Source organism: Ovis canadensis, chromosome 5, assembly GCF_042477335.2.
Source record: "Ovis canadensis isolate MfBH-ARS-UI-01 breed Bighorn chromosome 5, ARS-UI_OviCan_v2, whole genome shotgun sequence".
NCBI classification, from domain to species: domain Eukaryota; kingdom Metazoa; phylum Chordata; class Mammalia; order Artiodactyla; family Bovidae; genus Ovis; species Ovis canadensis.
Genome location: NC_091249.1, coordinates 55,699,486 through 55,712,965, shown reverse-complemented (window position 1 = coordinate 55,712,965; position 13,480 = coordinate 55,699,486). Strand labels below are relative to the sequence as shown.

General features: G+C 41.0%; 1 long non-coding RNA gene across 1 annotated transcript; it reads right to left on the bottom strand.

Annotated features, from left to right (window-relative positions):
- Positions 1 to 973: 973 nt before the first annotated feature.
- LOC138440332 (uncharacterized) lies at positions 974 to 8,973 on the bottom strand. Its single transcript, XR_011256991.2, has 3 exons — positions 8,784 to 8,973; positions 6,529 to 6,636; positions 974 to 1,724 (listed from the first exon to the last, which is right to left on the bottom strand). It is a non-coding gene; the product is annotated as an uncharacterized lncRNA (long non-coding RNA).
- Positions 8,974 to 13,480: the final 4,507 nt, after the last annotated feature.

Sequence of the window (13,480 nt, the reverse complement as noted above, 5' to 3'; positions counted from 1 at the left end):
TGTGTGTGTGTGTGAACACTGCAGTGTAAATAAAGGACTTAAATGGATAGTGAATCAAAACTAGAACTCATATATATATATATTTTTTAGAACTCATATCTTAAGGTTCTTTCACTTCACTTTTCTCCATGAAAGTGAGAGCAAGGCAGGGAGAATAGCTGGAGAATCAACAAGGTCAGGGAAATAAGGGGGTAAGAGTCATAGAGAAAACCGGGGGCATTTTCTATTCAATAGTGGCCCTTTGATGGACGAGGAAGTGTGGAAAAGTAGAGGGGACAAAATACATCTGGAAAATGAGGTTACAAAGCAATGAGATTGGGAAGAGAAAAGACAATCGGCAGAAACATACCTAGACAATAGAGAAAATGAGCTGAAAATTGCAGGTTGCCACATGCTAGAGACAATGTTTGGAATTAAAGTAGCTGGTGCCATCAGTTCTGCTTGAACAAGGCTGTACAATTAGCTGGTTCTCCTTAGTTTCCTGATCCATAAATTGGTATACATGCTAATTCTTAATGTTACAGTGGACATGACATTTAATAACATTCAACAAATTGTTGTGTGAGCTTAATACAGTATGAATGTGAGAGTCCATTCCTGCCATCAGTTTACCCCCTCAACTGGTTCTGTATTTGCAGTTTAGCTCACGGATACTATCTTCAGCATTCCTTGATCTTCTTACATCTAGATGAATATTTAAATGTGGAGTCACTCACTCAGCAAACATTTAGGGGGCCCAAGGGGCTTTGAGTTGGGCCTGGACTTCTGAGAATTAACGGTATGGGTTACACTCTCAAAGCTCATGAATCAGGGGCAGGCTAAACAAACGATTCCAAACACTAAAGTTTCCTAATCAGAGCTCAGAGGAAGGAGTTGTTACGACCTCCTTCAAGAAAGAGCATTTGAAATCAGTTCCAGATGATGAGTTTCTACTCAAAAGGAAGGGGGTAACCTATGTGAAGTCCTTCAGTTATTTTCTTATTTGTTGTTTTTCAGTTATCAAACCTGAGGTTTGTCAGGGTTGTAAGCTGATTCCTCTTATTGGAGTAGGAAGGTCTGAGGCTGGGGATCCTATCTCCTTCTTCATGTTGGACCATCCACTCTATAAATTGCCCAATATCTCTGTAAGCTTCCCTTAGTCAGATGTCCTAGCATATCTCTCATTTTACCACAGCACCAAAGAACTGAGGTTGAAACCATCCCTCAGATGAATGATATAAAGATGTATAAATAAGAGAGTGTAAACTTTATAGAACTATGGAAGTTTTAATAGGCTTATAAGGGGTTTAGAGAAGGCACTTTGGATTAGATTGCACTAGTGATACTGTGATCTCAGGCATATAATCAAACATTTCTTTACCTCAGTTTCTTGATTTATAATGGTCATAGTTGCAGTACCTACCTGTAGGTACTGTAGGATTGTTTTAAGGTTTAAGTAAGTTTATTCACGTAAAATGCTTAAAGTCTGAAATATTGTGAAAATAATATAATAATAGAACAGCCTACTATTGTTGCTGTTCTTACTAACTATAAAAATGGTGATGATATCAGACATTGTGCTAAAGACTCAGAAAAGGAAAGCAGCAGTTTCTAGGATCTTTGCATATTTTCCTACTCTTACCTGTGATTGCATCCATGAGAAGGATTTTCTTGTCAACAGAATTTGGGAGATACCTTCTGATGTTTACTGTGCTTCACTCTAAAGGCCATCCGAGAAGGTTTTCCTAAAAAATGATGAGAATCAGTGTTTTGGTAGGTAAATACTTTCAAACTCTGGGCATTCTAATTAAGAACAAGAATTCTGAGCCAGAGTATGACAAGGACAAGGATTACCAAAGGAAGAATGGAAAATGATTTCTGTATCATTAACTCCTATGCTTCCACTGCGAGCATCACATAATTTTCTTAAAATCAAAAAAGACAAAACTTCATCTGTGCTTCATCTGATGTTCATAAAATGTCTAACAAATTTACTAGCCTTTCATGACAAAGATACTCAACAAACTTGGAATAGAAGGAAGTGACCACAATATAATAAAGGTGATATATGAAAAGTCTACCTCTAACATATTAATCAATGAAAAGCTGAAAACTTCTAAGATCAAGAAAAAAAGGCAAGTATGCCAACTGTCAACACTTCTGTTCAACAAAATATTAGAAGTCCTAGCCAGAGCATTAGCTTAGGAAAGGAAACAAAAGTCTTCCAATTTGGAGAGAAAGAAGTAAAATTATGTCTGTTCACAGAGGACATGATTTTACATGTAGAAAATCTTTAAAATTCCACACAAAAACCTGCACAGAAAATTGCAGGATACAAAATCAACATTCAAATATCTTTCCATGCACAAACAATGATGATTCCAAAAAAAGAAAAAAAAAAAGAAAACAGTCCTATTTATTTTTAATTTTTTTAAAGCTATAGTCAAGAGCTAAGTTTAAATTTAAAAAATTATTTATATTTATTTATTTGTGCCAGGTCTTTGTTGTGGCATGTGGGATCTGGTTCCCTGGCCAGAGATTGAACCCAGGTTCCCTGCCTTGGAAGTGTGGAGTCAGCCACTGGCCCACCAGGGAAGTCCCAACAATCTTATTTATAATAGCATCAAAAAGAATGAAATAATTAGGAGTAAACTTAAGGAGATGGAAGACTTATACACTGAAAACTACAAAGTATTGCTGAAAGGAATCTGATAAAAGTAAATAGAAAGGCATCCCATGTATATGGATTTGGAGTCTTAATATTATTAAGCTGTTCATACTACCCAAAGCAATTTAAAGATTCAATGCCATTCCTATTAAAATCCCAAATGGGATTTTTTTCAGATATAGAAAAATCCATCCTACAGTTAATATGGAATCTCAGAGGACACCAAAACAATCTTAGAAAGAAGAGCAAAGCTGGAGACCTCTGATTTCAGTAAGCAAAAGAGTGTGGTACTGGAATAAAGTGTGTGCTTTGTTATTCAGTCGTGTCTGACTCTGTGACACTTTGGGCTGTAGCCTGCCAGGCTTCTCTGTCCATGGGATTTTGCAAGCAAGAATACTTGAGTGGATTGCCATTTCCTTCTCCAGGGCATCTTCCTGAGCCATGGGTTGAACTCATGTCTCCTGCACTGCAGGCGGATTCTTTACCTGCTGAGCCACTGGGGAAGCCCACTGGCATAAAGACAGACATATCAATCAATGGAACAGAACAGACATCTAGAAATAAACAGAAATAAACTCTTGGATACATGGTCTAATGATCTTCATCAAGGGTGTCAAGACAATGAGGAATGCTTAATCCGGGTAACAAATGGTACTGAGGAAACAAAATATACACATGCAAAATAATGAAGATCTTACATCATGAAGAAAAGTCAACTCAAAATAGACTAAAGACCTAAATGTAAGACTTGATAAAACTTTTAGAAGAAAACAAGGGTGAAGCTTCACAACATTGAATTGGCAATGATTTCTTAGATATGATACCAAGTGTACAAATATTAATAACAAAGTAAAAATAGATAAATGGGACTACAGTAAACTTTAAACTTCTGTGCAGCAAAGGACACAGTGAACAGTGACAAGGTAACCTACAGAATGGTAGAAAATATTTGTAAAATACATATCTGATAGAAAGTGAAAGTGTAGTTGTTCAGTCATGTTTGACTCCTTGCGACCCCATGGACTGTAGCCTGCCAGGCTGCTCTGTTCAAGGGATTCTTCAGGCAGAATACTGGAGTGGGTTGCCATTTCCTTCTCCAGGGGATCCTCTCAACCCAGCGATTGAACCTGGGTCTCTAGAACTGCAGGCAAATTCTTTACCATTTGAGCAACTAGCCCATTCTACATATCTGATAAGGGGTTAATAAGTACGCACCAATATGAAGGCTGCCTATAAGCCAGGAAGAGAACTTGATTGGCCATGATGGCATCCTGATATCAAACTCCCATGCTCCAGAATTGTACAAAAACAAATTTCTGTGGCTAAAGCAATGCAATCTGTTTTGTTATGGCAGCCTGAACTGACTAACACAGTAGGAGAAGGAACTGAATAGACATTTTTCCAAAGATATGCAAATGGCCAACAAACCAATGAAAGATGCTCAATATTACTAATCAGTAAAGAAATACAAATCTCATACCTTTTATGATGGCCAGTATGAAAAAAGAGACAATAGCAAGTTGTAAGGATATGAAGAAATTGGAACCCTTACACACTATTGTTGGAAATGTAAAATGTTGCAACCTTTAGAGTAAACAGTATGGAGTTTCCTCAGAAAATTAGAAACAGATTGCTATGTGATCTAGCAATCCAATTCCTGCGTATATATCCATGAAAAATTAAAAACAAGATCCTGAATAAATGGTCATTGTAGCATGATTCGAAATTGGCGAGATGTAGAAGCAACCTAAATCTTCATTGGTGGATAAACAGATAAAGATTATATATAAAATATACCTCATATATTTTATATACACATGCACACAATGGAATATTTTTCAGCCTTAACAAAGAATGAAAAAAAAAAGAATGAAATTCTGTTATATGCTACATCAGGGGTGCGCCTTGAGGATAATATGCTAAGTAAAATGAACCAATCAATAAAAGACAAATATTGCATGATTCCACTTATACGAGGTATATAAATTAATCAAATTCATGGAAATGGAAAACAGAATTGTGGTTGCCAAGGGCTATGCGGAGGAAGAAATGGAGAATTGTCGCTCAATGGATATAGTTTCAGTCATGCAAGGTGAAAAAGTTCTATAAATTTGTTGTACAACAATGTGTATATAGTTAGCAGTAGTGTGCCATACACTCAAAAATTGTTAAGAGTGTAAATAAAGATTTGTAGAGGTATGGTGAACCATGGGGTATGTGTTCCCTGTGAAGAATCTCTTTTCATGTCAAAACCTTTGCAGACAACCAAATGTTTGGTTTTCATCTCTCTGACACTAGTTTTAGTAACCTAAGGGAACATACAGACTTCCCTGGTGGCACAGTGGATGAGAATCTGCCTGCCAATGCAGAGGACACAGGTTCAATCCCTGGTCTAGGAAGATTCCATATGCTGTGGCAACTAGGCCTGTGTGTCACAACTACTGAGCCTGTGTGCGCTCTGCAATGAGAGAAGCCACTCAACACAAGCAGAGAAGGCCCATGCACAGCAGCGAAGACCCAGCACAGCCAAAAACAAGTAAATAATAAAAAAGAATCTAGGAGAACAGAAATCCATAGATGGAGAATCACAGAACTAATCTAAATTGTTTTCTCCAGTCTAGGCAGATAAACTCTTCTAAACTCTTTACTCTGAGCAGCAGAAGAGGAAGTCAGCTGCTCACTTCTATTTTATAATGAGTGTACTTCATTTTATTTACCTGATGCTATGTCCAGTCAGTGAAATGTGGAAAGATCAGGGAGACTAAATAGTTATCTCAAACTGTTTCCCAGAATCAAGACAAATAATTAAGTTCACCACAGGGTAAGAAGATCATGTGGTGTGTTTTTACATACATACATAAATAATGTATCTTGACGTAATGGTAATCATTTCCTCTTCTAAGAGATTTACTCCAATAACCAAATTATTATGCGATTAGTATGAGAAAGTTCTTTGGTGAATTTATAGTCTAAGTACGGTTTCTTTAATTGCCCTTTCATTAGGAATGTTTAGCAAAAATAATCAGTTTTAAAAAGAAAAAGAATGATAAAATTTAAAGATAAAACTATTGAGAATTATACTGAAAAACCTATACATCCACTTCCTTCATTCAGGCTTATGTCAATATTCTGCCTCTTCAGATCTTTTAATTTCCAGTTCAGAATTAAAAACAAAAACAAAATAAAAACAAACAAAAAACTAACCAAGACATAGTGAAGCCACCTGTCAGCCCTTACTCCTCTGGTGCTGAATTTGGTACTTCTTATTCACATTTAGATTTTTAAATATTCACCATTTTTCACTGTATAAATAATACATATAATTTTTCCAACAAAAGATCTCATATTTATTACTGAGCCAAAGGACTAGCGCAGAAACACTGACACAAAGAGAAAAATAATTTTTTCAATTAAACAAATGGATACATTAGTGATGTTTTCAGAGTGATATCGTAAGATGCAAGTGACCCTGACACAGCATAAATATGTGTGCCACCTCATGTGTGGCTCTGTATAGACCTAGTTTGGTTCTTTTGCAATGTCCTCTTTTTGTTTTATTACCAGTTTTCATTCAAATCCATTGAGGAATGGGATGATTCTGCTTTTGTTTCTTGGCCAGGAATCACTTGATCCTGAAAGTCTTGTGAGAAGAGTTGGTGAGGAGCAGAGTCAACTGCACGTACAATGGCAGAGAAGGGGAGGCTAATTATATTACATATTTAAAAACTTCATATGAATAGTCTCATACTGTATAATACAGTGCTTTGCATCTTGCTAGTTGGCTGAATATTATATTTTCTTTGTTAAGGCCTGAAATGCAGCTGAGACCTAAACCCAGGTTGGTTTCAGGAAGATACCTCTAAATCCTCCTGGCCCCTCACCTTGCTGCCTTGGTGTCCATTCTTCATCAGATTCCTCAATGTCATCTACCTGGGGTTTGATGACTTGTCTACGGTGATACATGAAAGGTGGTCAAGGGGCTCTGAGACCTGGAAAGAAGCAAAATTTTTGCTCTAAGAAAGAGGAACAAAGCATAGAGGCAAATGGAAAGTGTCACAAAGTCAGGGCAATTAGTAGGATGGGCTGGAGGAATCTAGGACAAAGGAAGAGGTGAGCTCTGCACTGCCAGGGTCAGACCTACATTGATACAAAATAAAAATTTCCTCCAGGTTCGTCTCCACATAAGGGAACTGTGAGTAGATGAAGCCACCTAAGAGAAGGCCAAGTTAACACTGAGGCCGAAGACCTGTTTCATGTTTCCTAGGCTCACAGGCACCCAGCATTTCCTGTTACCTATAGTAATCAGTGCCTCATAGTTTCTTTTCACATTCCTGTATCAGATTTTTTCCTATTCTCCCATCTCTGCCCATTCTTCCTTGGAGAATTATATGGAAATGTCTTTGAAAGCATCTTTGGCCTAAAGAAAATAATAGATTTAATCAGTGACTTACTAATATAAGTCAAACCTTAGAGCTGGGCCTTCTCCACCTTGTATGCAGGGAGAAGCCTGAAGCTACTTGGTCTCTGTGAGACAGGCATGAAAACTTTCCTTCCTGACTGTGTCCCGCTTAACTGAGCATTTCCCTGACTCTCCCTGGACACAGAGCAGTCCATGATGCTAGTGTCCTGTTCCACCCCACTATACCCCTCTGTCTCAGACAGGACATGGCACTCCCTTACTGTGTACACTGACAGAGAAGTTCACTCAGTGGTGCAGGCAAGCAGTCTGTGGTCCTTCAGGGACCACCTCCATGTCCTTCCTATAGAGCTGGCTTAGAGCCCCCTCCACCTCTCACCATGGGCTTCCACTCTGTTCTCCTTGCATCTCCCTCAGTCCTCTCCTTCAGGGACCTGTTGGAGCTCATGGCCCTGGGACTGCCTCAAGGCCGAGGTGCCTGTGGAAGGAGAAGATGCTGAGATAGCCCAGACCGCTGTCTAGACCCAGGTCTGTTTGCCTTGGGTGGAGTGTCCAGGGCAGGAAGGTGCGGGGAAAGTCAGGGTAGGGGTTGGTGGGATGGACTGATCCTGACTGGCCATGACAGAGTAGCCTAATGTGAACTAGATTTGGTTTCTTTGGTTCCCCTACAACTCAGCCTCTCTAAGGAAAGGCACCCAGAGGGACGTGTCTGTGGGTGATGGAGGGAATTCTGAGACCTGGAAGCCCCTAACTGCTGGACTGGCATCTGGCTGAAACCAGGGCTCTGTTCCAGTGTGGGAGAGGGAATATTTCTCCAAGAAGGGTTTTGGGGCTCTCTGCCTGGGGACTCTGGGAAATCTGGACATAACGTTGGTTCTACTTATAAGGGACAAATTGCTCAGCTTGAGATCTGGGTCACAATGGGCTGAGGGAAGTGGGGTTCCTCAGACGGAGGGGATTGGGGGTCTTTTCGCTGATGTAAAGTGAGCAGGTTGAGAGAACTTGGGATCTTTGAGGCTAAGGAAGTCAGGGTTCTCTCAAGCTAAGGAGCTCTGGGGTCTCTCATTAAGGGGCTGTAGGTCTCCGAAATGCAGGACAGTTGGGAGTCTTGAGGATGAAAGGATTGAGGTATTCAGTGCCTCTGAGTTGGGGAAATTTGGTCTCTCTGAGGGTGCTATTTTTAGGGTGCCTCAGGCTGAGGGGAATTGGGATTCCTCTAGGTATTTGGGGGTCTCAGCACTACAGGATTCAGTGTTTCTGAGGGTGAAGGGACTTGTAGTCCCTGAAGCTGACAAGACGCAAGTTCCCTTCAGGTTAGAACCCGGGTTCCTCAAAACTGACGGGATTTGGGGCAGTGGCACCCCACTTCAGTACTCTTGCCTGGAAAATCCCATTGACGGAGGAGCCTGGTAGGCTACAGTCCATGGGGTCGCTAAGAGTCGGACAAGACTGAGCGATTTCAGTTTCACTTTTACTTTTCACGCATTGGAGAAGGAAATGGCAACCCACTCCAGCGTTCTTGCCTGGAGAATCCCAGGAACGGGGGAGCCTGGTGGGCTGCCGTCTATAGGGTCGCACAGAGTCGGACAAGACTGAGGCGACTTAGCAGCAGCAGCAGCAGCCGCCGCCTGGAATTTGAAGAGTTCAGGCGAAGGGTTTACGAAGGTTTCGCATGGAGCGTTCCCGTCAGTCTCCCCGCTGTCCTCCGGCGCTGCCCACCTCGGCCCGGCGCTCGCTCGGAGCTGGGAGGCGTCCAGTCCTCCCCGGCTGAGGCGAAGGGAAGGGCGAGGAGCCGGCTCGTACACCTCTCTGGCACCAGCCACCAACCTGCGTTGCGACCGAAGCAGTCCGTCCCTTCAATAGGCGCGGGGAAAGTGAGGAGCGCGCAGAAGGTCCCGCCCCACCGCTCGGGGATTGGCTGCTCTGGGTCCCCAGTGTTGTCTGTCAAGAGGCCTCCAGCGCGCAGGCGCATCTTGGTAGTTTTCATCGCTAGTTTTCTCCACCTGCCTTTAGGCATTGCGTTTTAGTCCCGGAGCCTCAAGTGGGCGGTGCGGCCTTAGCCTGGATGTTTTCTTCCAGTGCCTTGAGCTAGAATCTTGGCTCCACCAGACCGTAGTCGTGCTCCTGAATTTTCTCTTATGCTCACCGTTGCCCTACCTTGTAAAATCCAGTTTTGGCTCTAAGAACTGTGTATGATGAGTACTGCTTTTTTCAGGGGAAAATTGCGTAATTAACTAAATTCTGATGAGACACAAGAGTAACAACATATGGTCAAAGATTTAAACGCAACGAATGGAATGCTAAGAATATTAGAAAAAATTTGGAGGATTTTTAACCTCAAAGTAGAAGTTGGCACTGATGAGTAATCTGTATGTTTAATGTAGGTATTAAAAGACTTCAGAAATGAGATATAAATAAAACCCCAAAGTGTTTTCCATGAAAGGAGGCATCCAGTAGGAGGACAGTGGATCCACAGAGGTGAGTTTGCTTGACACCTACTGGCTTCACAAGATAAAATAGGGATACTTTCTGGCCCTTACCTAGCTTTACTCATAGAAAAATAACATTATTTTCATGTATTGGAAGCAAGACGACTAACTGAAGAAATTATTATCAAGTGGGGCCAAGAGTGCTGGTTGGGAGTCTGGATGGAGAGATGTTACCATAAAAGTGGGTTTGCCTCTTGGTGGGTGTTGAGCCAGAAGGTACAACCCAGCCAAAGCTCGTGGGAAGGAAAGGTATATTACTTGCAGAAGTATGGAGAACACCAGGGAACTTTCCAGAGCAGTGTCTCTCCAAACTGCAAAGTTGGGGAAGCTTTAATCTATGGGAACAGGCATGTTCAGGCTTCCATGGTGGCTAAGACGGTAAAGAATCTGCCTACAGAGCAGGAGACCTGGGTTCGATCCCTGGTTTGGGAAGATCTGCAGGAGGAGGACCCCGCTACCCACTCCAGTATTCTTGCCTGGAGAATCCCATGGACAGAGGAGCCTGGTGGTCCATGGGGTCACAAAGGTTCTGACACAATTGAGTGACTGAAACTTTCAGTTTACAGGCATGTTCATGAAAGGCTTTGGGCCAGTGACAGAGCCCAAGCTTCAGCTGATTGAAGCCTTGAGTCAGAACAGTCACCATCAGCATCCCTTACATTCCAGCTGGCCTAGTCTTGATATAGATATCTATTCTTCTTCATATTCTTTCCTCTTATAGGTTATTACAAAATATTGAGTGTAGTTGTTTACACTATACAGTAGGTTCTTGTTGATTATCTGTTTTACTTTAAGTTTTTAAAATGTTGATTTTGTTTATTTTATTTATATTTTTGGCTGTGCTGCATCTTTGTTGCTGTGCATGGGTTTTCTCTAGTTGCAGCAAGTGGGGGCTACTCTCTGTTGTGGTGCGAGGGCTTCTCTTGTGGTGGAGCACAGGCTCCAGGACTTGTGGGCTTCTGTAGCTGCGGCACATGGGCTCAGCAGTTGTGGCTCACAGGATCTAGAGCACAGGCTCAATAGTTGAATGAGAAGCCCTCACACTGCAATGAGGAGAAGCACCCACTCTTCTCAACTAAAGAAAAGTCCACGCAGCAAGGAAGACCTAGTACAGCCAAAAATAGGTAATAAATAAATAAAATTATAAAACAACAACATCAGAAACCCACAAAAGTCAGAGCTAGTATCAGATAGCTCAGTAATTAGGTCCGGTTGTCTCTGGTTTATCACACTGCAGCCTTCTTTCTGAAATGCAAAAAGAAAGAAAACTACAAGGGGTGGTCTGCAGTAAAAGTAAGCACCAAGATGTAAGTAGAATGGAGTTAAAGGATAATTGATGCAAGATGTAGCTCATGCAGGGTTAGGGAGCAGAAAAGCAAGCTTAGTTGCAGACTATAGATTAGGAACAGTGAAGTAAAATCTTGGAGGGATCAGGCCTGCTCACTGTTCTTTTTATCTTCTTTGTTCTCAGGAAAGAAAAGAAAATCGTTCCTCTTTTTTCCTTTTCACTGCAACACTGATAGAAGCAACTTAGACCAGAAGGAGTGGCCTTCAGGAGCCCAGCTTCATTCTCTCGTTCTTTTATAAAAGCACGGTGTCAGAGTTTGAGACACCTCCAGGAGAAAAACAGAAGTTTAATAGCTCCAAAATCACTGCAGATGGTGACTGCAGCCATGATGTTAAAAGACGCTTGCTCCTTGGAAGAAAAGTTATGACCAACCGAGACAGCATATTAAAAAGCAGAGACATCACTTCAATGACAAAGGTCCATCTAGTCAAAGCTATGGTTTTTCCAGTAGTCATGTATGGATGTGAGAGCTGGACTATAAAGAAAGCTGAGCACTGAAGAATTGATGCTTTTGAACTGTGGTGTTGGAGAAGACTCTTGAGAGTCCCTTCGACTGCAAGGATATCCAATTAGTCCATTCTAAAGGAGATCAGCCCTGGGTGTTCTTTGGAAGGACTGATGCTAAAGCTGAAACTCCAATACTTTGGCCACCTCATGCGAAGAGTTGACTTATTGGAAAAGACTCTGATGCTGGGAGGGATTGGGGGCAGGAGGAGAAGGGGATGACAGAGGATGAGATGGCTGGATGGCATCACCGACTCGATGGACACGAGTTTGAGTGAACTCTGGGAGTTGGTGATGGACAGGGAGGCCTGGCATGCTGTAGTTCATGGGGTCACAAAGAGTCAGACACGACTGAGCGACTGAACTGAACTGAATAATGAGCAATGTTGAGCATCTTTTCATGTGTTTGTTAGCCATCTGTGTGTCTTCTTTGGAGAAATGTCTGTTTAGGTCTTTTTCCCACTTTTTCATTGGGTTGTGTGTTTTTCTGGCATTGAGTTGTACAAGCTGCTTATATATTTTGGAAATTAATCCTTTGTCAGTTGTTTCATTTGCTATTATTTTCTCCCATTCTGAGGGTTGCCTTTTCACCTTGCTTATAGTTTCCTTTGCTGTGCAAAAGCTTTTGTGTTTAATCGGATCCCACTTGTTTACTTTTGTTTTTATTTCCATTATTTTAGGAGATGGGTCATAGAGGATCTTGCTTTATGTCATCAAGTGTTCTGCCTATGTTTTCTTCTAAGAGTTTTATAGTTTCTGGTCTTACAGTTAGGTCTTTAATCCATTTTGAGTTTTATCTTTGTGTATGATGTTAGGAAGTGTTCTAATTTCATTCTTTTACATGTAGCCATCCAGTTTTCCCAGCACCATTTGTTGAAGAGGCTGTCTTTGCCCCATTGTATATTCATGCCTCCTTTGTCAAAAATAAGGTACCCATTGGTGAATGGGTTTATTTCTGGGCTTTCTATCTTGTTTTATTGGTCTATATTTCTGTTTTTGTGCCAGGACCATACTATCTTGATGATTGTAGCTTTGTAGTATAGTCTGAATTCAGGAAGCTTGATTCCTTCAGCTCCATTCTTCTTTTTCAAGACTGCTTTGACTATTTGGGGTCTTTTGTGTTTCCATATGAATTGTGACATTTTTTGTTCTAGTTCTGTGAAAAATGCCATTGGTAATTTGATAGGGATCACATTCTATTTCTTTTTGAATCAGTTTTGGTGTGAGAATTCCCTGGAATTTGTTCATTTTTTAGTTATCTGTTGATATAAAATTATATTCACATATTCTCTGTGAATCTTTTATATTTCTATACATTCACTAGTAATGGACACAAATTCATTTATTATTTTGAGTAATTGAACTTTCTTTTTTCTTGGTCAGTGTATGTAAAGCTTTGTAATTTGTGTGAATCTTGGGAAAGAATCCATTTTTTCCCCATGTTTTTCTCTCTCCTTTACTTCATTCATATCCTTCAGAAATAGTATTTCATTCCATATGATAGATCAGTATTTCATATTTTCCCAGTACTTTACAGTGTAATATTAGGCTGTTGATATCATAAGTTTGAAAGAAATAAAACTGTATTTGAGATAAAGAACATGGCTTCTTATCATAAATGCCATGATCAATAATTGATAATTAACATTTCCCATCTTGCTACAGAATCAGTTGAAATGATACTAACATGTTGTATGTTGATTCCAAATATGTCAAATCCATCAAAGCAGTGGTGGCACAACAGTCATGAGCTCCCTGGAGGGACATCAGCCATGGACATAGGATGGCAGAGCTCTCTGTGTCAGAATGGTCTTGTCTCTCCCACACCTCAATCTGCCCCAAGCCCTGAAGTTTGAGAGTCACAGACTATGATGAAATCAAAGAAGCAATGGGAAAAACACATTTTTTTTTCATTGTTTTTCATCAGGATAGAGGGAGACAGGTGCAGGGCCCCCAGGGCAGGAGCCTCCCCAGGCCTCCTCCATGGGACTGAGTTGAAGCAGTAAAAAGAAGGGGAAGCCAGGCTGCTCCTGTCACAGTGACACTGAGGGTGAGGTCTCAGCACTGTGACTGCC